Source organism: Sceloporus undulatus, chromosome 1 (genome assembly GCF_019175285.1).
Source record: "Sceloporus undulatus isolate JIND9_A2432 ecotype Alabama chromosome 1, SceUnd_v1.1, whole genome shotgun sequence".
Lineage (NCBI taxonomy): Eukaryota > Metazoa > Chordata > Lepidosauria > Squamata > Phrynosomatidae > Sceloporus > Sceloporus undulatus.
The window spans coordinates 150,938,264-150,948,258 of record NC_056522.1 but is presented as its reverse complement, the minus strand read 5'-3'; the positions used below and the strand labels follow the sequence as shown (position 1 = coordinate 150,948,258).

The following is a 9,995-nucleotide window of genomic DNA, read 5'->3' as shown; positions in this document are numbered from 1 at the left end:
TTTCTTCCTGGTAAACAACCCCATGTCACCCTCTTTTGACGGGTATTCTTAGATTTTTGATAACATGCAGTCCTATGACATTTTTCCTTGGATTGCTTCAAAAGACTCTGAACCACCCGAAAAAACATATTTACCACACGGAGAGATGCAATGGTAAAGAAGAACCATTTTTTTCATCTCCATCATTTCCACAGAGCAGGTCCATAATGGGCTGGAGTAATGGGTGGAAGATGATTTCCAACCATCTTCATTCCAAATAGCTTCAAATTTGAATTCTGTCTCCTTTCTTCACTGCCCAGCCGCCCCATTTGTACTTGGTCTTGGGAAATACAATGGCTTGGATGAACCTAGCTTTAGGCCTCAAGCAGATGGGGAAAAGGAGTGGCCAGAAGCTGCTCCCACCCCGATCGCTCCCCCATTCAGCAAGGACCGTAGTGACCAGACATCATGATCCTGAGTCAGGTCACCCCCACACACAGTCTGCAGTCCACAATAGACCACTGGCAAGGAGCTCTTCTTTGTTGGCGTGTTTTTTTTTGCACCAGGTTTGGGCTGCCTTAGGGGGCTGTGCTGTGGCTTTGGCCTGATCCAAGGGTGTCCATCACCTGAATGCCATGTTTAGTGTTCAGTGTTATATCTTTGCAATTTAGGATCTTGTCTGGTTCTTTCATAGCTGTCCTTCCCATTCCTCAGTCTCTTCTGATCTTTTGACAGCAGCTCTGTTTTTATCAAGGTTTGATCCAAGGTTTTTCTTAGGCTTAGAGATGCCTAATGCCAGAGGTAGTTTGCTAATTCCTTCCTCTGAAAAATAGTCTACAGAGCTCCGACTCTGCTCTGGGACCACAACAAACTCCAACTCCCAGAATTCCGTAGCCTTCAGCCAGGGCAGTACACAGCAGTGCCAAACCGGGTTATTTCTCCAGTGTGGATGTAGCCATTGTTAGTCTTCCATCCAACCAGGGCTGACCCTGCGTAGCTTCCGATCAGATGTGATCTTGGTACTTTTAGAGTGGCTGGGCTAGATTTATCATATCCACTTTTATTTCACTGGGTGAAATCCTGCTATTTCCACTTTTCTAATCAGCACAAACAAACAAAAAGAAAAGAAAAGCCAAGGCAGGAAGATTTGATTAACAAGTTAATGAGTAACAATTGGAAGCAGCAGCCTGCTTTTTCTGGTTGCCTAGGCAATACAAGACACTATAGGAGAAGATTGGTCTGTCTTGATCTGTGCCTATTCTGTTAGCAAGACTAATTACTGTTATTGTGAGAACTACAAAGAGCCTGTGGCATCTCAAAGGCTAGCCAATTCTTAATGGTATCAGATGTTATGGGCGCAATCCACCAGACACCTGATTTTGCCATAACAAAGGTTTGTGCCATATTAAACACCGGCAGAAAGAGGTGTGCTGGTTTTTAATGTGTCCTAAAGTGCTTTCTATTGGGCTGAAAAGGACAGCCCTGAAGGGGTGGCTTCACACTGCCCCTTTGAGCGCCAGATCGGGGCTGCAGCAACTGCACACCGTTGCCCCAATCCTGCTATTTGCCAGCTCAAAAAGAGGCGGCAAAATGCTGCTCCTTTTTGAACAAGCAAAAAGGCACCCTTTCCATCACCACACCGCAGCTTTGCAGCACTCAGGCAGTGTGCACCGTCTAAATGTTGCGCTATCAGAACACCATAAAGCCAGCTCACATGTGGACAGACGGGTCGCTTCCTGGTGGCATCAGGGCGGTGTCAGGGCTTGTGTTATGCATACGCCATGCCCCCCCCCCATGCTGCCTTCAAAGGGGCTTTAGTGGCCAGCCGTACCAGTGCTCAGTCAGGTAACAATTTCTCATTTGACTAAGTGTGTTCTTGTCCCACATGGGGATTTTCAAAAGAATGAAGATGTTAAAGGTGATTTAATAGCTTTCCTACAATTTGACAATTTCTTTCTTTTCTACATTTATTTGTTTTTTTGCATTTATACTGCACCTTCACTCCATTGAGCCATTGTAACATAGTTCTCTCTACCTCCCCTTTCCCAACTTTATCTCTCATCATCATTATGAGACATCTCTATGGGATGTTAGGGTAAGAGAAGGTGACTGGTCCCAGATCGCACGGCTTGATGAGGAACACAACCAGCATCTCCTATGTCCCAGGCCAGCACTATAACCAAGCACTCTCTTGATCAAGTCCCAACATTATCTTTGAACTAAAAGGGAAACAGAAGACATGGTTATTTTACATGAAGAATAGCTCACCTCTTAGCTAGTTCTGGGATGATGGCATTCTGCTAAGGAGGACTGCTGCCCCTCAGAGGATACAAACCGTGAGCCAAATGTTATTGAACTCATTGGCCTAATGCAGTGGCATTTTTCCATCCTGGAAGAGAAGACCTCTTTCTTGGTGGTGAAACCATCCCCCACAACCAATTGGGAGGGAAGAAAGAAAGGTCCTAATTTGCAATAAAACTGCACAGAGAGTCTGAGCTGGAACTGAGAGTGTTTGTGTGTTTGTGTCACAGCCAAAACGGCACACGCAAACATTTCAGGGTAGCAGCTGAGGTTTTGTTCCACTGCCAGTGCAGCAGCCATTGGAGAAGCTGCTTTTTCATTGCCTTCTTTTTCAAATGAACTTCTGATATCTTTCCGTAAACTTTTTTCCAACAACTTTTGAGTCGCAAATCAATTATGCAAGGAATGAATGAGCTGGACGGGCTGAGCTTTCCACTTCCTCAACGCCCCAGCAATTATATATCAAAACCCACATCATTGGATGACCTAATAATGTTTTTCAATAAGGTTTCCTAGTAGAGTTGGACTCCAAGCTCTCCTTCTGTGCTGCATCTCCTGAGTCTTTGCTTTCAATACAGCATGTACTCTTGCTTAAATCTTTCTCCTTGCCACCTTTTTCTTCTGCTTATAAAAAAACATGCCTCTGCAAGTTGTCTCCAACTTCCTTTCATAAGAAACCCACCAACCAAGTTTAAATAACTGGAAACAACTTCAGATGAAAGTTTGGATTAGCATTCTAACATTGTTTTTCATGCTTAGACCCAGGAGGTTTTCCCAGTTCATTAATACAATCATTAAATGCAGTGAGGTTTCCTGAAAGTTAACGGGTGGTGTCAATACTTGGTTGCTCTTCTCTCAGCAGGGGAAAATTTCTAACAGTTTTGGCCCCATAAAATACTTATAACTGTTTGATAATTGAAAAGCTTTACTAGTGTGTCTTCATCAGATGTGGTGGAAAGCTCAGTCTATTACATGATTACTCCAGGCTGGCATAGGTAGGCAAGGCAAGGCCCCATAAGTGCTACTGTCAGTTGATGCATCACTCTTTTCCCTTAATTTTAAAAACATTTTATAGTCAAAGGGTGGCTGATCAGTCATATAGATAATTACAGGTGCTCAGTTTATTAGTTGTTGTGTTTTAGCTTAGAAATATTCAGGGCAAAATCCTGTGAGTGTTTTGTGCGTGTATAAATTCTCCCTATGGAAGTAGGTACATTTCCATTCCATTCAAGGTTGTGGAAATGGACTTATGCTGTGGGGCCAGTGTGCATGTCAATCTGCATGATTGCATGGGTTGTCACATCTATCTGGACTGACATTGGGAGCACTCCCAAGGTGCAAACACAGTTTTCAGGCACAGTGTAACCCAATCCAGGTCTCGTTTGGTTGACACACCATGAACCCCAGATTAGGACTCTTAATAGTAATTAAGGGGCTGTACCGATTGCCCCTAAGGGTGGCAGGAAGTCGCCCCTTTCCTGGCCGGATCGGGACCGCAGCAACCTTACGCCGTGCCCCCAGTCCGGCTTCTGGAGGGTGCAAAAAGGAGACACAAAAGGCAGCTCTTTTTTTCATCCTCCAAAGGGTGTCATAGCTGAGGCGGTGCAGCTCTATGGCACCCCTTCAGTGCTCCATCATTTGGACTCAGCACCAAAGGTGTGTCATGATGGCACATGCCGTCTGGACTGGCACACACCAAAATGGTGCCATGGGGGCAGAGTTAGGGCAAGCATCATCAGGACGCTGCACCCAGACTCCGCCCACAGGGTGGCACTTTCTGCCGGTCTGTATTGGGCCTATCTCTATCTTCCCTGGACTAAATTTGTTTTCTTAATCCAACCCGTTACCTCCTCCAAGCATCCATTTAGAGGAAACAGACTAGCCTTAGACTGAGGATGTTTTGAAGGCTGGAGAAATATAGTTGAGTGTCATAAGTGTACTGATAGTATCCTGTCCCATGCCTCTAGATGATTCCTCCCAAGAGATGTAGATGTTTAAAGTATTTGGGATACAATGGAATTCGGGATACAGTGGAATGCCATATAATAGCTCTTTTTAAAGAGGAGCAACTATCCCCAAGCACCATCATCTGGAACTAGCCTGAGAGGTAAGACTGGAGGCATGAATCTTTTGACTTAAAAAATAATGTCTAGATATAGTATAGTTGATTTATAGTGATAAATAATGAAATCAACCACAACCTTGATGATGATCACAAGGAGGAGGAGGAGGAGGAGAAAACGACGATGATGACAACAATGGTGATAGGTGCTCTGGCAGCAATTCCAAACAAACTGTCAAAAGAGCTGAATGTGTTGACATAGGATCAGGACAGCAGAATTTTAAAAAAAAATAAACTACTTGGGCTGCTTTATTTACTCACTTGTTTAGAGCATTTATACCTTGAGCCCTTCATCCAAAAAAGTCTCTCAGACAGGCTTTCCAGTTGTTAATTCAACATTTTCTAGCTCTCAGGTTTACAATCTATACAGGACATGAAACACAAGGGGAAAAGGATGGCAATGGGGGAAGGGATCAAGTCCAGCACATGCTGGCTGCTCTTCTCCCCTCAGAGGCCAGAGCAATGACACTTAATAGTATGGAGGGGAGGCCTTTCCTCAGATCCCACAATCACTGCATGATGATGGTATTGGGCCGGTTTGCTGTTCTCTGATACCTCACTGTTTCCTAGATACCTGCGCTGAATCCAAATCACTGAGGGTCAAAAATTGTAGTCAGCACAGCATTTGCTAGACTGTTAATCCAAGAATAGCAAGAACAACAATATGTCACTTTTAAAATAATATTGCATATCTAAAATTGGTCATTTGGAGTTTGGTGATTGCTGAGCCCTTCTCATCCCAGGTATGGATGAGGATGCTGGCTTCTCCTCTGTGATGAAGTAAGAGTCCACTATTAGTGTGATCAGCTGGTATGACAACAGTAACAGCAACTACCACTAGACCACAGAATTTCCTCCTGAAAAAGAATTATGGAATCCTACTATGAAGTCTGAGCCTGGATGTGGCCAATCTAAAACATAATAATTATCAGGGATGTAAGGGAACATCTGTTAAACTGACCATAGCCTCCATCTGGGATTTCGATTTAATCAAATGTAAATGTGCATACAAGTTAAGCAATGGGAACGATCAGGTCTTTCAACTTGCATAGGGATGAACTTGCACAAGGTTTCAACAGAAGTGCCCTAAAGCGCTTTCAAAGAGGAACAAGTTGGAGCTAGTAGTCAAAGATTGCCTATAACCCAATACTGGGACTCAAAGCTGATTTACATAGCAGTGTGCAGAAGACCTTAAACTGTATTCTGAGCAAATTTAATGATAATGGCTGGAATCCTGTTCAATATTTATATACAAGCTCATGAACTGGATTTATAATCTCATAACTTTTTTGGATTATTAGTATACTTAACTAACTTCTCCTGGTCCACCCCCCCCCCCCCCCAAATACCCGCTAAACAGAAACATCATTCACCCATGCTCCAGTCACTGGCAAAATGGATCTCTTTCTCTCCATGCAGCCAATGCCCAGTAAAGTAGGTTGGGGAGAGTTATGGCTGTGGCAATAGTGTCACAATCATCCTTAAGTAGTGATCATGAATATAAAGCTTTTATGCATGACTAGATAACTGTTCCATATTCACAACTGCTATTTAGTGATGATTGTGACATTATTGCCTCGATTGCAACTCCCTCCCCCAAACTACGTAACTGGCCACCAGCTTCACAAGGAGAAGAGAAATGACTTCATGTGACACACACTTCTCTGGTAACTAATATATTTTCCTGGATTACAGCACCCTGGGCCTTCTTCCTCACTGCTGTCCCCAAAATTAGACAAACCCTTTTAAGAATTTCTGTTCCAAAAGGCCTTATAATGGTAACATGGATGTAATTCAACTTTTAGACAAGCTTTCATTAAAATAAGAACCGAACTTTATTGTATAGATGTTCCAACAAAATGTTACTTGAATAAATGAAAATAACTCAGCTGTAGTTTATGGCACTTGTTACTTATTTCAGTTGGTGAGGTTTCTTTCTTACTGTTAACTTTGTTACAATTTCAGTTTCCTTAACAAACTCAGCAAAACCCTATCTAACATTCTAACTGCCACTAACTGCCACTAGCGGAAATTTCATCTCCCCTCAGCCAGCATTCCAGTGGCTACTGATCTCTCTGGAAACTCAGCATGGGTCTCAGACTTCTTGAGTTTTTCGGTCAAGATCTTGATCTCCTCTTCATATTTGCCCTCTTTCTGAGAGTACTTTTCTTTTGCCTAAGCAAGGAACTTTAAGTTTTGGTCCATGGATCTGCTCATTCAGTTCCCAGCAGTGGGATTCTGCCAGCTCAGCCCTCTCCACTGTATGCTCCAAATCTCCTTCTATGATGACCAGTTTCTGGGCAACTTTTTCATATTTTTGGTTAGCCTGTTCATTGATGTGATTGGTTTCATTGAGCTTGATCTCTGGCAGGTCCATCTTCTCTTCATGCTTCAGGGCTCTGTTCTCAATAGACTTCACGGTCCATTCACACTCTCTTCAGCTTCTTGACTTTCTCCAACTTTTGCAAGGCTGCAGCAAGGTGCTCCTGGCCTGGTCCGCTCTTCCTCAACTAGTTGAATGTGCTGATTTAGGGATGCCACTTCTGCCTCAGCCTGTTTGCGGGCGCAGTGCTCGGCCTCGACCTCCCTCTCCAGCCTCTCAGCTCTCTCATCGGCCTTGTCGGCTGTGCTGCAGCACCTGGATCTTGCACTAGATGCCTCAGTGGTGATCACTCAGCCATGGCCCATTCTCCTCCATTCAGCTGCGCCTCGCCTGCTGCCAAGTGGTTGCAGTGCAGACCATATCCATTTTGATTTTAATTCTGTGTTCTTCTTACAGCTGTTTGAATTTCAGTAAAAGAAGAAGTAAATTCAGCATGCCCTTCTATAATTTCCTCATTTTTCCTTGCAGAATATCTTTGCTCGACACCTCACAGCTCTGCCCCAGTTACATGAGAATACTATACATGTTTAATTGGAGTAATTGGATAAATCCCTATTTCAAAGAACTCATTTTGCACATTGGTTTGAAAATGCAAAAAATTAAGGATGTTCACTTAAAATGAAAAACAGAACCATGTCTTCTTCCTCATAATCAGCGGTGACAATACTGCAAAAATCATAAGCCTAATGGGCACTTTTCTTTCCCAAATCCATGAGTATATGTAGATAATGCCATTGCCTCTGAGGAAGAACAGCCGGTACACGTAATATTTTCACTCTTTAATAATAATAATAATAATAATAATAATAATAATAATAATAATAATAATAATTTCCTCACCTTGGAATGCCCTTTGCTTTTCCTCAGGCAGCCCAGTTCCTTACAGAAAGTAGCAAAAGCATTCTGTATCAATTTGCCAAATTGAGAGAGAAACATTTGTAGCATTCGCATATAAAAAATAAAAAATAGCCTTTTGCAAAGTGCGTGCTGCTGGGAGCAAGGAAATGAAAGGGAAAGTAGTGCAAGCAGACACATTCTATCTATATATGTATCTACCTGTAGAACTATGCACATAGACTGTCAAATATATAAAAAATAAAAAAGAGCTGCCTGGTGCGAGAGGGAGGCTTGTTTCGTTCTGTGCCTTCCCTCTGATCTACCCTGAACTTGACCCTTTCTCAGGCACCCCGATTGCCCTTTGCATCCTTCCTCCGGCTCCTTGGCTCCGGAGTCTTGAGCTATTGTTGTTCTCGCAGAGCGGGAGAGTTTAATGTCAGCCTCCGCAGAGGTGGTTGGCGGTGCCCTGCTGGGTGAAGTAGTCACCCTGATTACCTGGTATCCCTCTTTCCCCCGGCTCCTTCTTCCTCCTCCTTCACCCAATGAAAGAGAGGGAATGTTCTGCCCACTGCTCTACCTCTGACCTAAATCCATCCCCTGAACTTGCCCTGATCATGATTGGGGACAAGTTCATATTCAACGAACCCATTTTTTTAAAAAAAAGATACAGCTTTTACTCCACTTCCAAATGACACACACTAAGGGGCAGTTGCCCTGGAACAGGTGTGCAAGCCTCAGATTTGCTTGTGGGAGATTTGGGGCGAATATGAACTTCACGTGCATAATTCGGTTCCTGATCCGCGGTAAAAGGTAGTTTGAATGGCCCCAGAGTGACACCACTGACCCAAGTGATAGGTTTACCTTAGGGTCACCATAAGTTGGCAATGACTTGAAGTAACATAACACCACCACCACCACCACCACCAACAACAACAACAACAACACACACATTTCAAAGCTATGTTCCTGCCTGGAGCTTCCTCCCCTTGCTTTGCACACTAAAGAAGAAGATGCAGCTATGAGATTTCATTTTTCTCCTGGTATAGGGCTTGCTACCATTAAAACAGGGTACAAGTCAAAACTTATTATATTTTAAACCCCCCTTTAAAAACATTAACCATTAAACTTTAAAAACAACTTTACACACATTTAAACAAAGTAAAAAGATCAACGTTCTGTCACAATGAGTTAAAAGTGCAAGACCTGAATTAAAAAGGCCTTTGCCTACTGGCAGAAGGAGAGCAGAAAGAGAGCCAGCCTAAACTCTTGCGGGAGTGAATTCCATAGTCTGGGAGGAACCACCAAGAAGGCTGACTCCTATGTCCTCACCAAACATCCATGATGTTGATGGGAACCAAGAGAAAGCACTTCTCTAACTATCTTAAAACTTGTGGAGGTTCACATAAAGAGACATTGTCTTTCCGACAGTGTGGATTTGAGCTGTATGAGTTTTTATAGGTGATAACTTTGAATTTTGGAACTGCTGCAACAAAGAAGTTACATGCTCATTGTCACCACCCCCTGTCAGCAGCCTGACTGCAGGATTTTGGACCTGGGTGATGTATCTGAATAGTTTCCAAAGGCAATTCTGCATAGAATGTGTTACAGTAATAACAAACAGGATGCCATCAAGGCATGTGCTGCTGTGGCCATTTCTGACACCTCTAGGAATTCATGGTGAGCGCTGCATTGATTGAGTGGGAGGTCTGAGGAGCAAAGTCATAATTCCATGCTAGATCCCCCCCCCCCATTCATTGATTGCCAACATAAAAATCATATCTGTGATTCCTTACACATCAGTGAATTATCAGACAATTCAGATCACCTCAAATCCTGTTATGAAAGTGATCTTCCCTCCAGTTCCTTGTATCTGAAAGAAGGGGTAAATGCCACCTGGGGGGAACATAGTAGGGGGAAACAGGATTTGGGGGCTCCAGAGATTTTGCAGTTGCTTATTTATTATTATTATTAACCTTTATTTATGAGCCTTTAAAATGTATTTTGGTGTTATTTGATCTACCTATGAAAGATAGTATATCAATAACATGAGGTTTTTTAAAAAAAATATATTAACAGAAGCTTTTAGTCACCTGCCCATTTTAGCTCTGTATTTCTTGCTTCATTTGGAAATGATAATTCATGGGGAAAGCATTACCTTATAATATAAAAGATGTTTACTATGGTTTACTTCTGCTTGATCCAGAATATTTCCATGATATTCCTATCATCTCTGGGAATATTTCCAAAATATTTCCAAACAGACAATTCCTATCAGCTATTTTCATACCACCAGTTGAACTGTATCGGATATTAAACCAGTCATTTGGTTAAAAGGCCTCCTGTGGTCTTTTCATATGCAGACTGCTACTCTGC

At 42.8% G+C, this 9,995-nt stretch overlaps 1 pseudogene; it reads right to left on the bottom strand.

The window, feature by feature from the left end:
- Positions 1-6,357: 6,357 nt before the first annotated feature.
- On the bottom strand, positions 6,358-8,962 carry LOC121925456 (annotated as a pseudogene).
- Positions 8,963-9,995: the final 1,033 nt, after the last annotated feature.